At 45.8% G+C, this 20,546-nt stretch overlaps 1 protein-coding gene across 1 annotated transcript in view; it reads left to right on the plus strand.

The window, feature by feature from the left end:
- The window catches only part of LOC135387916 (metabotropic glutamate receptor 5-like), a 347,669-nt gene that overhangs the window by 69,282 nt on the left and 257,841 nt on the right, over positions 1 to 20,546 (plus strand). The window contains exon 2 of the mRNA XM_064617127.1: positions 18,347 to 18,410. The gene's annotated coding sequence lies outside the window, so the exon portion shown is untranslated. The remainder of the gene's footprint in view (positions 1 to 18,346; positions 18,411 to 20,546) is intronic.

A 20,546-nucleotide genomic window follows, 5' to 3' on the forward strand; every position in this document is an offset into this window, starting at 1 on the left:
CCCCCGAGCGCGGACGTGGCACTTTAATTAGGAAGTGCAAGGAAGGTATCCTTCCTGGTGCTTAATTAAGGCACGTTCTTAGCCTCAGCCATGAAATCTCGTCGAAGGACGTCTTCTTTGACTTCGGGTCAGCCGCGGTTGGAACACGGAGGTTCTTCTCGATTTGTATGTAACAACGTATTTGCCACATAAGTAGTTTTCATGGGAGATGTTTAAGATGTATTTGAAGTGTCTTACAACAGGCGTGTTTAAAAGTGTCCTTAAAATCCTCCGCTTGCACTGAACAGCGTGACAGAGGCGTGAGCGTGCTAAACTGCGTTTGAATTGCAAATAATATGAACACGAAACAAACTTCCCAGAAGAAGTGACTAGACAAGGGGCCAGAATAATGGAACTGGAAATTTTAATACCAATCGTCGAGCTATTGCCCTGCAGATGCTTCGCGAACCAACAAACTATTTCGTCTCAGAGATTCGATAGCAAATGCCTCGCTTTATACGTCGTGAGGTACAGAGTGTTGTATATGACACGGTCTAGTGGATAGACACCTCACATGTTGGCCCCAGGAGGACCCCTGGTGAACGAGGTGGAATAATTGAACCCCTGTATGCAATGAGGGAATAAGCAGGACATTCCCAAAGCGAGATAACTCCAAGCGAATATTTGGAAAAGTAATTGGAGCTGAGTTTCCTGGAATAACGCAAATGCAAAATGTGTAACATACATATATGCATGGGTCTACTCTACATTCATGTCCTGCTAGCATCGTTTTTGGGTGTGTGACTGAGCAGAAATTGAACAGATCCTAGGAGCATGACATATCGCCTTTGTCCATATATAACACCGCACGCACAGGGTTTGCATGCAGGAAAGAACAGCTTCCACGAGGCAGACTTTGATGGTGGTGGCTGTTCATCCCATTGACACGCATGCATTTCCCGTTTTTTACCCTCCTATAGCTGGTCAATAAATTGCACTGCAGGAGTTTTTTTGTTTGACGGGTACATGCTGTAGATACTTGAGTGGAACTGGAATGAGGTACTCGATTGGTACGTAAATGCCATTGAAACAAACATACTAAAAGGGGGATAAGTCGACTTATCCCCCTATACAGAGGTTCTCTGTGGAGCATATAATAAGACGGGTGGTACGAGCGTTATTTACTCTAAATTAGGTAAGCGACAATATTGCACTCGTCGTTTTATAAGCTACAATCACATTCCAAATGGGCACTCCTGGAACACAACTTCAAGTCGCTTAATGTCGCTACGAAGACATTATGACAAGTGGACTCATCTCTTGCCCTTTGGAGTCATTTGTCCACGCTCTAAGAATTTCGCCCCATTAAACGAAATCTTGCTCCTTAGTTATTCCGTGACGTCACATTCATGCTGCTCTGAAAGCGCCGTCTTACGTCTTATGCTGGCATGTCCGGCATTCCCTTCGGAATCGAAGGCATATAAGAGTTACGCTGTTCGTTCCCGTCATGGCTAACTATATAACGGTAGAAGAACGGGGAGAAGAAACTGAAACTTAGGACTCCATCATTGTTATCTGAAAGAGACAATTAAATTTCTCGAACGCCCCATAAAATGTACACTGAAAATGAGTTCTTCCTGAGACTTGTGCAGTGACGTCACGTTTGGTCACGCAACTTGAGAAAGCACACGGTGTCTTCGAGTGGTCGCCCCGATACGCCGAGCCGGAGCGGGTCAGAGCCATCTCAGAGCATGGTCTCAGAGCATCTCAGAGCATCTCAGAGCGGGTCAGAGCATGGTCAGAGCGTATCTCACTCCACCTCCGAGCCGGAAGAATCGTGCATGATCCGAACGCAGCAGGTTCGAGCGGAGGAGTGGAGAGGGAATGCTAAGTCACGTGACTTCCGTTTTTTTTCCCTCGAACTCAAAACAACGACGACGCAAAAGTTAGAACATGGCGCGCATGGCGGAACCACGACCTACCAGGTTATAACGACCATATCATGATCGGCAACCCCTATGAGGAGCCCGTCCGCACGATCCGCTAGGGGCGCTGCTTATCGGCCCGCGAGATCTACATCGTGATAGGACAATGGAAATTTGAATTTTGAACCCGCAGAAGCGGACGTATGACTCCCGTAGCAGACGACAGCAAGAGCTCCTATGAAAACGCGTAGAATGATGATGATAATCAACTTTAGAAAGAAGTCTCTTCCGTGGGACATCCACCGCTTGTACAAGAATGCTAAGATAAGCTGAAGTACGAAGTATTGTAGAAATTGAGGAAGCAAATAACCGGGCCGATGAGTAGCGCCACCGCTAGCTTCCAAACGTGGCGCTGGGAAGGGGTGCCTATGACATGGTCGTTATAATCTAGTAGGTCGTGGGCGGAACAGAAACACTACTCAGCGGAATCTGGCACAGTCACGTGGCCGGAACCCAGCCCGATTGGGCAACCGCTCTGACGGCGTTGGTGAGAGCACTCTGGAGCGCTGCGAGTTGGAGGGAAGAGTACCGGATGAACCAATCGAATCCACTGAGAGTGCTCTATTTCGACCAATCGAAGATGAAACGTCGCTCCAGAGCGTTTTAGAGCGATTGGAAGCAACCAGTCGAAGACACCATTAGACACGTAATAATGGGGGGGGGGGGGGGAGATGTTGTAAAAACACCCACTGTTGCCTCATACGGTCCGCAGTATGACACCTGCGACGCATCCCCATGTTTCCCCGAGTCACGTGGCTCAAAGGCTGCGCATGACCTCATATGCACCTGCCTCAATTACGTGCGGTTATAACGGCCTCTGGCCCTCTATTCCGTGTTCATTTTTTTTTCGCTTCTTCACTACTAGATGCGTGTTGGTGCCACTTTTACAATAACGGCCGGAAGGGTCACTTCTATCCACTTATAGCTGCGCGAACATGTAGACGATGCAAGTCGACTTAAGTGAATAAGTCGATCTATCGTCTGGATGCAAAGCGGTCTACATCGACTTCAAAGAGAAGTCGACACGGTAAAAATAAGTCGCCCGGCTTGGCTAGTTCAGACGACGATAATGTCGACTGAACTCCGTCAGTTGTCTTATTCAGCCACTTCCCATACGTCACTGCCTTGTGTGCCTCGTCCACCCACGCCGCATAATAGCCACGATATGGCGACGATTGCCAGCGACGGAGGAAGAAGAAGAACAGATGGCGGCGCAGATTTCCACAGTACGTAAAAAAAAAAGAAAAGAAAAAAGAAAACGACACAAGTGACGGCTGTCCGGTTACGAAAAGAATGGCGCACCGAAACGCTGCAAAAGTATTTGAGAAGCAAAAGAATCCACGCGATGACAAAATTGTGTGTGCAGTATGTACATTTCAAAGTTTGCAATTCAGAGATGAGGTTGGCGCTTCAGTCAAGGATCAGTCGACTAATCCTATAGGCACCTTGTCGACAGACATGTAAACCGCCGCCAGTCGACCCTAACGATCATTCGACTGGGGCTTTCAATCGACATACTCGCCCATGTAAACGGCTCGCACAAACGGACGCCGGCCAATCATCGGCGTTCCATTCGGTGCCCGGTAACGCCGTCGGTGACGTCATGCTGTGCAGCGGTGGCAGAGTCAACTTCCTCCCCCCGACACTCCTGCCGCCGCTCACCGTGACGGGTCGCAAACGGAATGAGCTTCGCATACTTGGTATATAAAAGTGCTCGTACCAGTTCTCTCAAAAGAAACCGAACAAACAAAAAAAAAAAAAGAAAAGAAAAGAAACCGTCTCATAGTCCTTTTAAAGCGAACAGTTTGCCATGATGCACTTCCTACGCGTGCGCTTTAAGGCACACGCATCCATAGGTCGGTTTCAGCCTAAGCACTGGTTTTCTCCCTCAAAGCCTAAACGTACATCCGGGCCAAGTTTGACATTTCTGTCCTTCCTTTCCCGTTATTGCTCCATCCCTTTGAAGGAGTCCATCCGGCGATATGCCCCGTCCTCCCTTATATACCATATTGCTTCCTCCGGCACGGGTGTTTGTCTTCTTGGCGCACTTCCGCTTCAAGACAGTCCACCACTGCTTCCGGCTACTGCGTCCGAAACTCCCCACATAAAGAATTTTCGAGAGAAGGCAATATCGATATGAGGGAAGTATAGATGCTGTAGAAACACCGAAGAATAGCTCGCCGTGATCCAAGTGGTGTCTTGAGAACGCGACCATATTACAACTAGGAGATACTATGGGATTTTTGGGTGCTGTAGAAGAATTTGACATGATTATGCAGTAAATATCGTCTCTGGCGTCAAAAAACGTCTTTCCAGATGAAGGCTTCAAATTTTTCTCGATGTAGTTTATCTCGATGGCGGATAGCCACATCTCAGCGTGGCTACGCAGTCAGTGTGCGTCCAAGGCCGACTTCGAGGGAACGGTGCAGAAATTCGTCTGGAAAGTCTGCCGGAAAAAAGCAAAGGAAAACCTGAAACAGCGCAGCCGATGGTAGGGTTCGAACCCACCATCTCCCAGTCTTCTGCACGACCTTTGGCTACCGCGTAACAGTTGGCGCTCAATATAATTGCTAATAGTGGAACTAATAACTGTTACAAACTCAAATGATCTCCCTTAACTTGCAGAGCGTTTCTTGTCAAACGCCTGCGATATTGTGAGAGTCTGGTGTGGGGGTTGTTGTAATACTCAACGTTTGCATTTTTTAGGGATACCCAGGCTATACCTAAGCTAAAGAAATTCATTCTTAAACAATCCTCTTCAACGTAGAATAGAGAAAAAGCAACTGCCTGGACAAACTCCCAAAAGAAAACGCTGTATGAAAAAGACTCCCTAATCTCCCTATTGCGGACGCCCCATGACAACAACAACAACCCCTTACCTAACCAAAATAATTCCCCAAGTAAACTCCCGAAACTCCCTAAAGGAAACATCCTTCGATAAAGGAACATCGTTCGAAGTGCGAACAAAACAACAAACAACACGAGTGGTTTGGTTTGTGCGAACAAACAAACAAAAAACTAAACGCGGCAGGGGAAAGAGAAAAGCAGGAAAGGAAATGTCTCAGTGTCACTACACTACAATACACCAAACTGCAGTTGTTTCCCATGTTAACAATAGATCACACACAATAATCAGAACATATTGCTAACAATGCATAAGAGTGCAGCCTATTTTAAGCCTCTGATTCATGCCTCATCATAGGGTTAGCAAACACAGTCATGCAGGAACGCGTCGGTCAAGGGGCGCGCCCAATCACCGTGCACAGCGCCCCTGGCGGCAGTGACCCAACTAAAGCCTCGTGACAGTCGTTCCTCCAACCTACAGGCGCGCTACACCTCGGCCAGGGGGCGCGCTCAATCACCGTGTATTAATTAATCATTAATTAACTAAATGGTAGCTGTCTTGTACTTCCTAACAGGTTAGGTAGCGTAAGCTACCAGATGACACAAAGGGAAGGCTGTTATCCATCCATCCATCCATCCATCCATCCATCCTACAGCGCCACTGGTGGCAGTAACCCAACTAAAGTACCGTGACAGTACGTCGTTCTTCGAACCTACAGGCGCGCTACCCTATAACTAGGGTTTAGCGTTCTCGGTTTTAATCTTTTGAGGCGGATTCGCCGTATGTTTTTCTATGTTTATTGGTGTTCACGAAATCGGCGTTTTTCGGTGTTTTTCCTGGCGTGTACACGGTTTACCTAACAGTTCTCGGCGAATAGATATCACAATGTAATTTTCGCACGGCGCTCATTCAACACGGCGTTGTTCGCTGCGGTAGCGTTTTACGGATAACAAAAAAAAAAAAAAAAAAAAAAAGAAAGAAAAAGTAAACGAAAATTTTTCACAACCATCCTATTTCTGTATGAACATGAGAAAACCGATGTTTTGAGGCTAGAACAACCTAGAAAGGATAAATACATACGAAGCCTCCCCTGCCCTTGCTCTGGACCGGTAATCCAGAAGATGTGGCTTCGAGTCCTACAGCTGGCTAACCTCTTCAGTGACTTTCATTTTTCATCTATTTCTGTATGGTTTTCTGATCCGCATCAACAACTCGCTGGGCCTGTGCAGCAATTTATCTCTGTCGTGTCCTGGAATATCCACCTGTATTCGGTGGTTTTCGATTAAAACCGAATGAAGGAAAATTTACCCGGCGTATGTTTTTCGGTGTTTTTCGATTAAAACCGAAAAGACGGAACCCTACCTGTAACCCGCACAAGTGCAGGCTGCATGCGCTTCTCTTTTAAGTACGCGGCTCGTATGTATTTCTATCCCAACTCTCCCCGAAACACGGCAGTGATTTATGCACTGCCTATTGTAAACAATCCACCCGAGCGCATGTAAATCATTGCGGCCCATATGTTTGCCCGGTCCCGTGCTACACACGCAAGGAGTGTTTTATTATATCGTGTAGCGGGTTAATGTATTCATTTGTATCACCGTCAGATAGATGGCGCTGTAACCCATCGCTGTAGGCCGCTGTTCAATCACTCTACATGTCAGGCTTGTGAGATTAAACCGAGCAGCAGGAAGAGTAGTAGGTAATGTTGCGTTGTTACGTAGTAGCCACGATCTGGTGCACGCTTTTTGTTGGTGGGATTGATGGAGTCTTTAGTGCGATGGGACGCAGGGTTAGAGAGAAGCGGGAAAACAATAGGTCGAGTTTGACTAAAATGAATAGGGGAAGAATGTGAAATGGTTGCGAGGAACGCAGCGGGCAACTGCGTTAAGGACAGTAGGGAAATATTAAGGAATTGGTACGAGGAATGGAAAGAACGGGAGGTTAGGCTTAACGGAATAGGGAAACAATACGGAGTGGTTTTCAAGTACTAAGGACAAATGATTGGGTTGTTTAACGTAAAGTGGGGGAATAATAATCCTTGTGTAATTAATAGGGAAATCGGGAGTTTGGTATAAAACGGGGAAATATGTAAGTTTTCGTTACCTGAATAGGGCAGATTGCAAGAGAATGGAAGGACAAAATTACGTGTCCCGAAACAAGAAAGTGCAGGGACGTCGCATTAAAAATAACATGGAAATAAAAAGGGGGAAGAGGAAATAAAAAAAAAAGGCTTACGCAAAGGAACAAGGAAAATAGGGAAAAATTGTAAAAGAGACAGCGGAGAGTCAATAGGAAATGAAAACGCAATCACATAGTCAGAATATTCATCGGGTCCGTTCTGGAGTTTTCTAACTTTAATATTCCAATTTCAGTTTTAATTTATTTTCTTTAACGGAGGGAGGAGGAGCAAAAAGGCAGTCATGCTTAACAAAAGCTTCTCCACCGTTTACATTGTGCAGCTATTATAGGAATAAAGAATCGGCATTCTTTTTATACTATATACAGGGTGTTTGCTCTAACGTGTCCAGAAACGTTATTTAACGCGAGCGATAAAAGAGAAACAAAGAGAAACGAGAGCTACTTTACAGCTACTTGACTAAGAAACAGGTGCTACTAGTGTGGCAGTGCCTGTTTCTTACTCGAGTAGCAGAAAGGTACCACTTGCTTTTCTTGTAACGCTCTCTTTAAGTATAATTTCTGTACACGTTAAAGCAAACACCCTATACACGCAAGTACTGACTAAGTTTAACCAGATACAACAATATGCAAGGCAATATGATTAAGATACAACAACAATAGCAATTATACAGGGTGTTTGCTCTAACGCGTCCAGAAATTATATTTAAAACGAGCAATAAAAGAAAAGCAAGTGGTACTTTTCTGCTACCTGAGTAATACCACTGTCACACGCGCAGTCTTCAACGACCATTGAGATCAATGAACATTGAAAATGCAGGTAGTACCACCTAGCGTGCAATGTGTCAACCTATCAGAAAACATTGGATCCAATGCACGTTGAGAAGTTGATGCGTGACACGCTTAGTGGCCCTACGCGTATTTTCAATGGTCGTTGGTTTCAATGGTAATTGAAGAGTGCTCGTGTGACAGGGGCATAAGAAACAGGTACTGCTTCACTAGTAGCACCTGTCTCTTAGTCAACTATAGCTGAAAATTCGCGCTCTTTTCTCTTTTATCGCTCGCTTTAAATAAAATTTCTGGACACGTTAGAGCAAACACCCTGCAGTGACGAGCTTTGATAACCAGTACGTACACCAAAATTTTAACGCTTTCGACAACATAAAGAGAGCAGTCTGATATAATATTAGCTACATATCTAAGAAGAAATAACAAAGTTCCCTTTTGGTGATCAGTGGGTAAATGTTTTGTTCAGTGTAATAGTTGCATAATGACCATGCGGTGTACTTTAATGATTGTCTGCCGTAATTTGCCCGGAAAGCATGTACGTGGACATGCCATTCTTCCCTTCGAAGCGAATTTTTAGAGACTCGCTTTCTAAGTTGACATAATTGCAAGAAATTTTCGTTGTTATATCGAGTGCTGGTCGCGAAAGTCAGGATTAATTTGCAGTCGTACAGGGTAAAGAGATTAGCCTAAAGCGTCGAAAGAAGTCCGCTGTATGCGAGACACGGCCAAGGCCTGCCACCATTATCAATGCTCTTTTCTGTATTGTAAGCAAATAATTTATATTCCTGATAGTGGCCGCTCCTCATACTAGAAAGGAATTGTTGTGGCCTGAGGAGAATAAAAAATTATACAGGGTGTTTCACCTAAAGTGATAAAAAATTCTAACTGGCGACGTACTTGTCGGAGAATCGTGAGACTTTCATCAACTATCTTCTGTAAACTTTTTCCGGCATTTAGGAAGGCTTAGGACAATAATTTTGTTGAGGGAAATTTGTTTTTCACTTGAACTTTGAAAATTGCCACGCGAACTTTACGTTTTTTTGCAGAAATATGAAGTCCTCAACGAATAACCGCATCCCCAACAGAAACTATGCACAATATCGCGACAGAAATATTCGAAAAACATTAGCAAAAATTACGCTTTAGCCTCGCCTGCTTGATTTTCCCAAAGAAGCGCGCGCGAAATGTGCGTCTAGAGGAGGAAGTGTCCCCGCTTTCATTTGTTTTGCCTTCTTCGTGATAACACGGCTGTCACCAGCATCAAGTTCAAAGAGGAAGAAAGAATGTCAAAACGAGAGGCGGGAACACTTCCGCATTTCCCCGCACCTTACGTGCGCTCTTCTTTGTGACAATCAAGCAGGCGTTGCTAAAGCGGAATTTTTAGAAATTTTTAGACTATTTCTGTGCATAGTTTTTTGTTGGGTCTGTGGTTACCCGTGGAGGTTTTTACCCGCTTAATTGGCAATTTTCAAATTTCACTTGAAAAAAAATTCCCTCAATTAAAAATTGTCCAAAGCTTTCATAAATGGCGGTTTGCGAAAGTTCGCAGGAGGTAACTGCCGAAAGTCCTACAATCCTCCGGCGAGTACGGCGCCGGTTAGATTTTTTTTATAATTTTAGGTGAAACACCCTGTACTGTTGGGGACGCGGTTGTCTAAAATCTCCAGCCCGAGGCCGAGCAGTCCTCTATCGGCGATGTCGCGCACGAAGGAACGGTACCATTACAGTCTCCGAGGTAAGGTCACGCAGAGCCGCCAATCGGGAGAGAGTACCATCGCATTCTCAGCGTCGTCTGCTAGGGAGAGCAGTTCAGCGCGGCCTCCCCTCGGGGAGGGCATTGGTACAGTTCCTTCGAGCACGACATCGCCGATAGGGGATCGTTCCGCCACGGGCTGGAGATTTAAGACAACCGTGTCCCCAATAGTACATGTGTACTCTTTCAGACAGGAAATGGCGATTCCTACTAAGGATTCCCTTTACTGCGGCCAGCTTTTTTGCACTATAGTTCACGTGTACATCTCAGCCAGTGTTGTACGTAGCGCCGCTACTAGTAACGGCGCTACCGTATCCGTTACGTTTTTCGGTAGCGCAGTAGAGATCGCGCTACTTTTTAAAACTGGTAACGAAAGAAGTACTTCCGCTACAAATTTGAGGTAGCGCAATCTTTGAGCGCTACCGCTACTTTCCGAGCTGGGGTTCGCGACAACTCGACTTCGACCTATCATCAAACCTCCACTCTGCCTGCCTTCGATCAAGCTGCCCGATATCACAACTCATTCTGGGAAGACCGGGCAAATAGCCGAAAGGAGGGCACATAGGCCGTTATCTTACAAAGAGGATGTGCCCTCCACGTGTTCCCTATTTGGGAGGAACCTTCTTGAAGATGCGTTGTCGGAGTTGTCTGCAAACTGACGTCACTCCATTCTGGAGCCGTCCTCGCTAGCTATGAGTCATGGCATTCCACATGACATTGCACCACGTACGCTCAAGTGCTTGACAGTTGCCATTTCTTGGCCGCTGCAATGGAGGGACCATGACCTGCTACAGTACAAAACAGTAGCGTGGTGTTCAGATGTCTACTATGCGCCTCGGTGGGAAAGCTTTATCTGTGCGTCAAGGAAGTCAACGTCCAATTTGAAAAGCACACCATGGTATGTTTACTAACTTCTAGTTCCGGGCAATCCGAATTCTTTTTGTGACAAAGCTGCTGAGCCTTTTATCAGTAGACTTGCTTTGTGCTTTATTTGCTTTAGAGGAAGAGAAAAAGATATGCAGGATACCGAGTAGGCTTTAGTAAATCTGTAAAAAAACGGTTTTCAAAATTTTAGCCTTCAGGCAACCTACGTGTAACCTCCATTGGACGTCGATTTATTATTTTGAGATATTGTTTTATTTTATTATTTTAAGACGTTTGAAGTACGTCATCAACGATACTGTTTGTTTCTTTCCTAAAAAGTAGCGCATGAAGTATCGCGTTACTTTTTACGGGTAACGGCAGCGGTATTCCGCTACTTTTAGGTACGTGTAATGATATCGGGATTTCGTTACTTTTTGCTCAGGTAGCGCGTATCGGTATTGCGCTACCTTTTTCGGGTAGCAGGTACAACACTGATCTCAGCACATATGTTGAGAGAATATTATACCCGGTGTTTTGTAAAAAACGGTACCGTTTCAATAGGTTTATTATTATAGCAGATGTTTACGCTGTCACTCACCATGTAATTTGTTTCTGCGTCGAAATAACACAGTTTGTTTTGGTTACGTTGATTGAGTTACACTCAGATCATAACTTCAAATTATTTAAAGTATTATTTGCTGATATTTCTCTTTATTTGTAGCGTCTGTCCTGTAAAAAGTAACGTAGTGTTATCAGCATATACAGCGAAATTTCGTTTAACTGTGTTGTCATTTATTTAACGTCATTTATATAAATATTGAAAAGAAGGGGCCCGGGAATGCTGCCTCGAGGAATCCCTGATCTAGTGTACATAACATCGGATGCGGTATTCTGTACTATGACCGTTAGTTCCCGGGAGAGCAAATATGATTTTATTATATTCAATGCAACACCGCGGATTTAATATCAATCTAGTTTGTTAAATAGTACGTTATTATTTACACAATCGAAAGCTTTTTAAATCCGACAAATACTCCTAGAGTTAAAAGCTTGTCTTTGAAATTTCGTATGATCAGTTCTTTTGTGTGTGTGTGTGTGTGTAAGCAGCGCAGACTCGTTCGATTTATTTTTCCGGAAACCGAATTGCTCAGGAGTTATTACATTATGTTTATGAAGGAGCTTTGTCAGACGAAGGTCTATAATTCTTTCGAGACCTTTTGAAAATACTGATAAGATCGATATAGGGCGGTAATTGGAGAAATCGTTTTTGTCCCCACCCTTGTGCAAAAAACGGACACCTTTGCATTTTTTAGCTATTCTGGAAAAATACGATTGAGCAATGACAAATTATAGATATGAGTGAATATTGGGACAATTATATACAATACAATACAATATTATGTCGATTACATGTTTGAGAGGCCGTATTTGCAAGTCGTCGGCGTCAGAGCTTTTGGAGTTATTAAAAAATTAAATAATGATTTCTTGTTCCAGAGGGATCTGTCGGTGACAAAAAAATACACTCATTAATATGGTTGTTTAAACAAAAATATCGCTTGCAATGACGTCACAGTGTCTTATTTGACGTCAGATACGCGCTTTATTCTGCTACGAGACGACACCACTATGGGAATAACCTCGACGGCGATCAGGTCATACGCGCGCGCGTCTCAGCGTCATGATCACTGAGGAAACGCTCCTTAACTGCACTCTCAATTTCCCTTCCCATAGGTAGTATAAAACCTTTTTATGATAGTCACTATCCAATACGTTCTGCAAGAGGTCACGCTTACGCGCAGCTCCTCAGTTCTCCCCTTTTCCTGAGCCTCTGACGTAACCTAACGCGGCACATGATTGGCCGCCCCCAGCACTACAAACTGAGAGCCCACGTGGGTCGGTTCACCTGGGATGGAGGCAATGAAGTAACCGCATCCACAACATCGAGCACGTTGGTTACTCCGCGCCGACCGGTGAGTGGAGGAAAGCTGCACACGTGATTTCTCCGCCTATTTTCTCCTCTCCTGGGCAGAAGTTCAACTTGCACAGAGTATTGTCACGCTAGCCATCTTGTCCCATATCTTCAGTGACGGCCACTCTGAACGACCACCGTGTATAATAGCGTTACAAAGACTCGAACCTGGATCCACGAGTCTAATAGACAACTATAGCGCTTCTTATAGTGTTCCTTATTATAGCTGCACTCGCTTTCTCTGCGCACTTTATTCTGCAAAGAAATCTGTCAACGTCCTTAGCGTCCTGAATGGCAATATACGCCCTTCCAATCGAGGTGACGTCATTCCGCTGTCAGCCAATCACGTTTCGCCGAGCACAGTGCCGCGTTGTGACAACAGCGAACGTTACACGATACACACCGTCATTTTTTGAGCCACGGCTGAACACGAACTAAAAACTGTACCCGTAAGGACGTATCTTTTTTTTTTTTTTTTCATCTTTCTCCAAAACTTTACGAGTCGTTTTAAGCGCGCCTGAAACCCGTGCTCTTACAAGATACTGTCATTTCTAAAGACAAAACAAGTTTCATTTCGAGAGTCTTTTACAGCTTTTTTTACGGCCACGAAACTTTCTTTTTTTCCCCCGAGCTACATATTTCAGTCGTGTCCGCATTTTTTTTTTTTTATGTGTAAGTCGCGACTTTATAGTCACTCCATTATTTTTCTTTTAACCCTTAAGAGCCTCCATGAACGCTTAAATGCGAACTTAACGAGGCATGTAATCGAAGTTGATCACTCCTTTCAAATCATATATTATACGAGCTTTCGCCGCAGGGAAGCGCGTCGGTTCGGCTGCACAAAGGCAATGTCTCTTTGCCGTTGCTACCGCGAGTGCGGAGAGGATAGCAGGAAGGGGATAATATGTGGAGCAAATACGGTCGACCCGTTTATCCGTGCTTTACTTATCCGGATCCCGGGCTATCCGGACAAAAATCATGCGGACAGATTAATTCAGTCCAAGCTTCATTTATCCGGGCTTCAGCTTCCGGATTCGGACAAGAATTTCCAGGAACCGTTGTAAGGAGGCACCCAACAACCTGCCTCACTTACTGTAAACGTATTTTTTATTCGCGATGTATTAATTTCCGCGAATCACGTATTCAGTCATTTGCGCAAATACTGGCGAGTATTTAATTTCGCGATTCCGGGGCAGTGTTTCCTTTCGCGGGATAAACATCAAGCTGTGTTCGCGAGTACAATTTTTCGCGATTTTTTTAGCGGTCGAGAAATTCGCGAAAACTAATACATCGCGAATAAAAATACGTTTACAGTATTCGGTCTTGAGCCGGAGCCAGTGTGCGACCTACATTTTCGCCAGCGGGTGCGACAACCCTGAGCTACTCCGTACTATATGCTTCAGCGATTTCCCTCCTTCCCATTGTACACATGCGGGGTGATGACCAGACCAGTCGTCTGAGGTTGTGTTCGTTTATTCAACTCGCTGCGAGCCGCGAGTCGGAGTCGTGACGTATGAGGGTCATCGTACGTCATCGACTCGCATCGAGAAGAGAGTCGGTGGGAGGCCAGAGCCATTTATAGGGAGAGTTTGGCAATTCTTTGATCTTTTGCCGCCTCGTGGGTGGAGCCTATTTTGACGTCAGAGTCATCGTTGCGCCGCCCAAAAAGACTGAATCCAAGCAGAATCCGCTTATCAGCCATCTGATGCGCGCCATATTGATGCTGTCCGTCAGCTTTGTTGTCGCAATGAATGGAATAACCGGCTTATGACCCACAGCCGCCTCTGATAAGGGGGGGGGGGTTTGTTACCAAACTGAAAGAGTTCAAGGACGAAGGGCTTTCGAAGGACAATGTACGCACGTGTCTTCCCTCCTTGCATCGTAAACAACGATCAGCATCAATATGGCGTCGGCGATCGGCTGACAACGGGACAACAATAGAGCACGGCGAGGGAGGTGGCTTAGCCGTGACGTTGCATGACGCGCTTCAAGTTAGGCTCCTCCTAATGGCCAAACTCTCCCTATAAACGGCTCTGGGAGGCGACTCTCGAGCACCTCTAGCGTTGATTCCTCGAATTTTTGAACGGGAGTCACTGTCAGGGTGATGACGTCACGAGAGCCGCACCAGGACATTTTCGCCCAGCAAGAGTCGACTCCCTGGGCTCTCGAGCTGCTCGAGCCCAATAAACAAAAACCTGAAGCTGCAGAGGAAGGAAGGACCTTCAGTTCCAAAGTTGAGTCAGTCAAAAAGTACGCCAACAGATTTCGAGTACTTCGATGTGTGCCATCATTACTGATCAAGACGAAGTTGATATTGTTGGTTGGAAAGACGAAACCTGCGAATCAGATGACGTCACTGAAGAAGCACGTATGGTGACACTCCAAGAGGCCCGAAATGCACTCAGAGCTGCTCTGGTGTTCTTTGAGCTAAAGATGTTCGAGCAATGTTCCTGAAGTTCGTTCCATAACTAAGAGATTAGTGGAGCTTGGTGCTGTAGCAATCTTGCACAAATGAGTACATACGCATTACGGAATAAATACGGGCCTCGTGGACAACTCAAAATATCGTGTGTCACTTATCCGGACGCGCCGTTATCCGGACATTTTCGCGGGGAACTGTGGTGTCCGGATAAACGGGGGTCGACTGTGCAACGAAGCTTGTACATATAGGGACTCTGTCAGAGGAGCCAAGAGACGACCTGAGAAAAGCACAGCAGACTGAGTACTTCTCTGGTTACCGACACGTCTCTGGAGTAAGAGCAAGTGGTAGCCATGTCATCCGAATATCGACAGTTTGCGCATGTGAAGCATTAGCTAGGCTCTGAACGACGTGAACGAAAAACTTGGGCGCAGTCCACAGAGCATGCTTGGCGTACATCCACATTTTTGTCCGCACAGACCTGAAAACAGTTCGCATTCTATTCGCAAATCAAGATGTATCATGTCGATAATCATTCACTGTCTGATTACCCGATAATAGCGCTGTAAGTGTCGTCGACGTCCCACGACGTTCGTGGATATATTTCGTGTATACATGGCAGCACTGACTCCCACGATACTAAGTAAAATGTAGTTCTGTGGGTTCCATTTACGGCGGTAAGTGATACCCCTGACACGTGGGCACTCTAAAGTCCTTTCCAGAGGAGGACACCTACTGGAACGGCGTTTGTGCCCACTGGCACTCGATAATGTTCGGAGATTCTCCTTCTAGATAACGGACCTTTTCGGAAAAGGAGATCAACTATCTCCTTTTCCGAACGAAAAGGCCTAGCCTCGATAGCAGCGTCCGCTGATGATTAGCAGATGCTGATTATTGCACGTTCGACATTTTTATGAGCCCTTAAAATAGTTTTCCATACGTGCAGGGGCCGTATCATACCTTTCTCGAGTGTTAATAAAGCCAATAATCTCTCACAAAAAAAAAGGGGGGGGGAAAGACACGACGTTCGACATTCCGTCGCCAGGGGCGACGCGAATATGGAAATTGTCCATTGCTGGAAAAAGTTGTCCCGTATGAACGCTGCCTTAGGTGACCCGCGTGTACAGAAACACAATACGATGTGCGCAGTGCGTCTCTGCGCATGAGAGGAGGCAGTGAGAGGGAAGAGGGAGGGCGCCGCCGTAGCCAATGGGGCTTCCCGAGTGGAGCAACCGGGAGAGGAGATATGCGCAGAACGCTCGGTTACTTGCAGAGCGTGTTACCAGCGGCATGGCCGAGTGGGCTAAGGCATCCGCTTGTTGGTGGTAACCAAGGTCGCGCTGTAGACTGGGAGGTGGTGGGTTCGAATCCTACCACCGGCTGTGCTGTCTGAGGTTTTCCCCTGGGTTTTCCGAAGACTTTCCAGACGAACGTCGGCACAGTTTTCCCTGAAGTCGGCCCAGGACGCATACTAACCCGCCTGTCTCCCACTCCTTCCTGCTGCCCTCTCTCCATCTGTCCTCATCACGCCGCTCATAGGCACAGTTGCTTTGCGGCGCTAACACGAAAGTAAAAAAAAAAGAAGAAGAAGAAACACAACGGTGAAGTCTACGCCCGTATCGCCGAGGCATTCAGCCATTCCGGAGTGCGCTAACAGTGTGCCATTGCAGTGTGTCAGCGAACTCAGTGTATTGCAGTGTGTAAGCGTTTGTAAGGACAAACATGTAAAGGACCCCTTCACCCCTTACTTCAAAGGAGTTCTCTGGCCTGTTAGCGTGCAGCATTAGGCAGGAGTATGTTCACACACATATGTCGTCTCGCCGCAAAATGTAATTAGTAATACGGCCTCATTTATTGTCCAAACCAGATCCACATTTGTATCTCTCTCCATGCATTACTTTCACAACGCATTTGCTACTTTTACGGCGCACCGTACGGTCGTTCAAAACAGAAAAGAGAGCGACGCAATAAGAAAGAAAAAAAAAAGTACACATACAACGGAGCTACACGACGCAAAGTTACGTCATTTATCATAACGCGAGCTTTAGAATTTTTGTCGAAATTTGCTTTTAGGCTTCGCGCGACTCTGCTGATAAACGATAGCGTTTTATGTTTTTATCGGCTACTTGCTTCGTGAACTTGGGATTGAGTAAAAGAGAGGCAAACAAAAAGTGATATAGATACATAAAGGAATAGCGATTCGGCGCTGTGTGTTGTTGAACACGTAAACATCTCTTTTTGGGGGAAAAACTGCGAGCTCGAATTTGTATGTGTGCGTTTTGCAAAAGAGGCGAACATTCAGAAGGAACATTATGCAAATGATGCAAAGTCGAATTCGACCCCGGTGGTTTCTTGTCTTGACTCTGGGCGTCTGCGGTAGGATTGTGTTGGAGTTGACGACTTGGAAGGAAGTACGTCACAATTGCTGTATAGGGAGTAGGGACTTCAGTGATTTCCTCAGTGGGGAGTATTCACTGCTGGGGGGGGGGGGGGGGCGAGCTTTCAAGGGGTGGGGGAGTTATGCTTGGTGAAGGTTCCACTCAAGGAATTTTTCTTAGACACGGAAAGGATCGTGGCACAATGGTGACATATCTACGCAGCTTTCCCGTTTTATTTGCACATGTTATTACGTTAGAACACAGTACATTAGAATACAGATTCATTAGGAACGGCATTTCAACATTAAGACGCATAATCACACGACCGACAAAGAAAAAAGACTAGCACCTTGTCTCAATGAGTACCTAGCACACAGATTGGACAAATGCATTTTACGATCATCAGCATGACTGTGGTCCTACAGCCCGAGTTTGACAGTACAGAATGTAATTCGCTGCGCCGGACTCTCTACCAGAACGTGTTGGTGGCCGAGCTGGGTATAGGGTCACCTGAGAAATTTCCGGGGGGGGGTTGCAAAAATACAGGGGGGGGTGTACCCACCACCACCCCCGGGGGAGGGTGTAGGGAAATCCCTGAGGGATTTGCGCTGGTCGAATACAGAAGGACTTCCATGTGTGTTTGGGAGTCAGCATTCCTGCCTTGTTTTCGTTTTTCGTTTCGTTCTTGTCTCTTTCTTGTCTTTCTCTATTCGTTTTTGTTTTTTTTAAATCTGCAGTCTCAGCCGATAAGCATATAATAACAGTGCAGGAAAAGATTTTATGGGAAAACCCATCTGACGTAGTGTTTTAATACCTCCCCCTCACTCCCTCGCAACTCTCCCCCTTCCCCTCTTAAATGGTGTTTTGCGCGGTATGTAACATTCAGAAGAGAGTTTCAGAAACCTTCTTCTGTACGGTGCAAAACATTAAAAAGAAAAGTGTCACGGGACGAGACTTTTGCGCCCGCAAGGTGTAAAAATGAAAATACTGCGTGAAAATACCTAACCTAACCCAACCCAACCTAACCTAACCTAAACTACCCAGACGGCAGGATGTCCACCTTAGAGCATTACTTTGTACTTCACCGTATATGGTGTCATTTATTTATTATTATTATAGCCTATCGGTTTAGGCGGGACCTGTATTATGTGTATATTTAATATATTGCAATAAAAGTTCCAATTCCAATTATTATTATTATTTCTGATATGTTACTTGTTGTTCTGCAGATCTCTGGATGCGCTGAACCATGCAATCGAAGGCGGAAGCATGGAATCGAACTGTATCGATAAGGTGAGCATACTTTGACTGAATTGCTCCAGCGTACTACATATAGTAAAAGCCACAGTACGTATTATACGCAAGATTAAACCATCATCACTTAAAACACTCTAAGAAAAAAGAAGAGTAATGTTACTCCTTTTGGGGCATTGCCACAAAAAATAGCCCATTTCGGGAGTAAGTGAATGTCACAGAGTGGAGACTGCATTTCACGCTCTGTCCTAAGAGTCCCAAGTACATAATTCGTGCGCATGAATGAAAATACTTTGAATCAAACCGTCAACTCTAATATATCGAGCGATATAAAATCTTGCGACATATATATAGTGCACAATTTGCGAGGAAAGGAGGGCTATCCTGTTTCGTACTCTGCGTGGGTGGAAAATTTCGAAGTTAGCTGAGTTCATCAAATTGACCAAGCGCGCATATTTACGTAGACTGTTGCATTCGGAAGACCATTCGCGAAGTTGAGTGACAATTTCCAGTCCTGGGGAGTAAATTTCCGGGTTAGGGGACTAAAATTGGGAGTAATTGCAGTCTAGGGGACTATAGAAGCTGCAATTACTCCACGTTTTAGCACTTTTTTTTAGAGTGAAGAGTTTTAGTCCCCTAAATTTAGTCCCCCCCATGCTGAGTTTTAGTATTAGACGCTAAAACACGTTCTAATATGCCGGGCTCCCGCCTGCATGGCTCTTTGCGCGAACACTGTCGATGCAAGGGTGACCAAGCGGTCGTCCGTGAGTGACACGCAGTGGCGTAGCCACGGGGGGGGGGGGGGCTAAGGGGGGCTCAAGCCCCCCCCTACCTGCCACGGATCGACCCACACAAATCGTGCAAATCCGAGAACATAATATATGTGTGTGTGTGGGGGGGGACCAGTGTGACAATCGCGAAAGTTCTTGCAGTTCATGGCGTCTATCTAAGAAGCACTCTTGAATGGTTTTGAGTATGAGAAATGAGAAAGAGAGTTTTGAGTTGTGAGAAAGTATGAGCTTTTCAAAATACTTCCAATCTCGTGACACCACCTCATTGGTCATGACAGCCTATACATGTAATCGTACTGTGAACTTCTAAATCAACTATTTTCGTTCCTTTGTTTAATCCTCAGTTTGCAGTGTGCACAAGTATGTTAGTGTTGTCGACACAGGATCAGCGGGGGTGGGGGGGGGGGGGCGAGTTTTCGTATCGAGCGCCCCTTACATTGGAAGTCTGGCTACGCCACTGATGACACAGCACGGGCAGCCGATGTGTATTACCAACTGAGAAGTCGCCACTAAACGAGGTGGCTCAATTTATTTTTGAGATGTTTGACGTTATTTTGCATTTGGCGCCACTTTCGTTCCTGCTAGACTCACTAAATAGGGAGCAGAGTAGCGACCGTGGAGGAAGGAAACACAGGAGCGGCCGTTTCGAACAGATTTCCGTGGGACCCCTCTGGCGGTCGCCCCTGTCAAAACCACCATTACTTCCTGTGCACCACGTGATCCTCTCTAAAGTTTCGGTTTCGCAACGCTTTGTTGCTCGCGCTGCTTTCCGTGCTTTTCCAAAGTCATTTACTCTTAAAATGTGAGCACCATTGCGGAAACAACGTTGTGTTAACGTGTTCTTACCGCGGTTGCGGCTGTCGTTCAACAGAAAGCAGTTCTGTCACGGGAGTAACGTTTCATTCGTACGTACGTACTTGATCGGTTGTTTCGTACCCCTGTCTGTGAGAGAGTCATCTTGAATCATTCGTTTGCAAGCTGGTGCTGTGCTACAGCTGCAGATTCATTTGATTTCCTCCATTGTTGTACAAGTTTGATTACTGGCATGCTTTACTACTTCAGCAACAAACACACAAAACGTGGCCACATCGTCACACAAACGTCGCTGCCACGAATGATGCTTCTAGTCCTGCGTCGTGCTTGTACTGCAGACCGTGACCGGTCTTGTAGTAGAAGGGTAGACCAAGAGTAAACCTCCTAACACACACAAATCACGATGCAGATATCTAAACTGCAAGACAATCACGACTATACCGTCGTCTGCTTTGGGAGCTGGCCAGCGCATGCTCTTGCGGTCACGTGAGCGGTCACGTGGTAGACAGGAGCATCCCAGAATGCTACGCGAAGGCTGGCACGCCCGTCCCAATGGCAAAAAGTTGGAAGG

Source organism: Ornithodoros turicata, chromosome 3 (genome assembly GCF_037126465.1).
Source record: "Ornithodoros turicata isolate Travis chromosome 3, ASM3712646v1, whole genome shotgun sequence".
NCBI lineage: Eukaryota > Metazoa > Arthropoda > Arachnida > Ixodida > Argasidae > Ornithodoros > Ornithodoros turicata.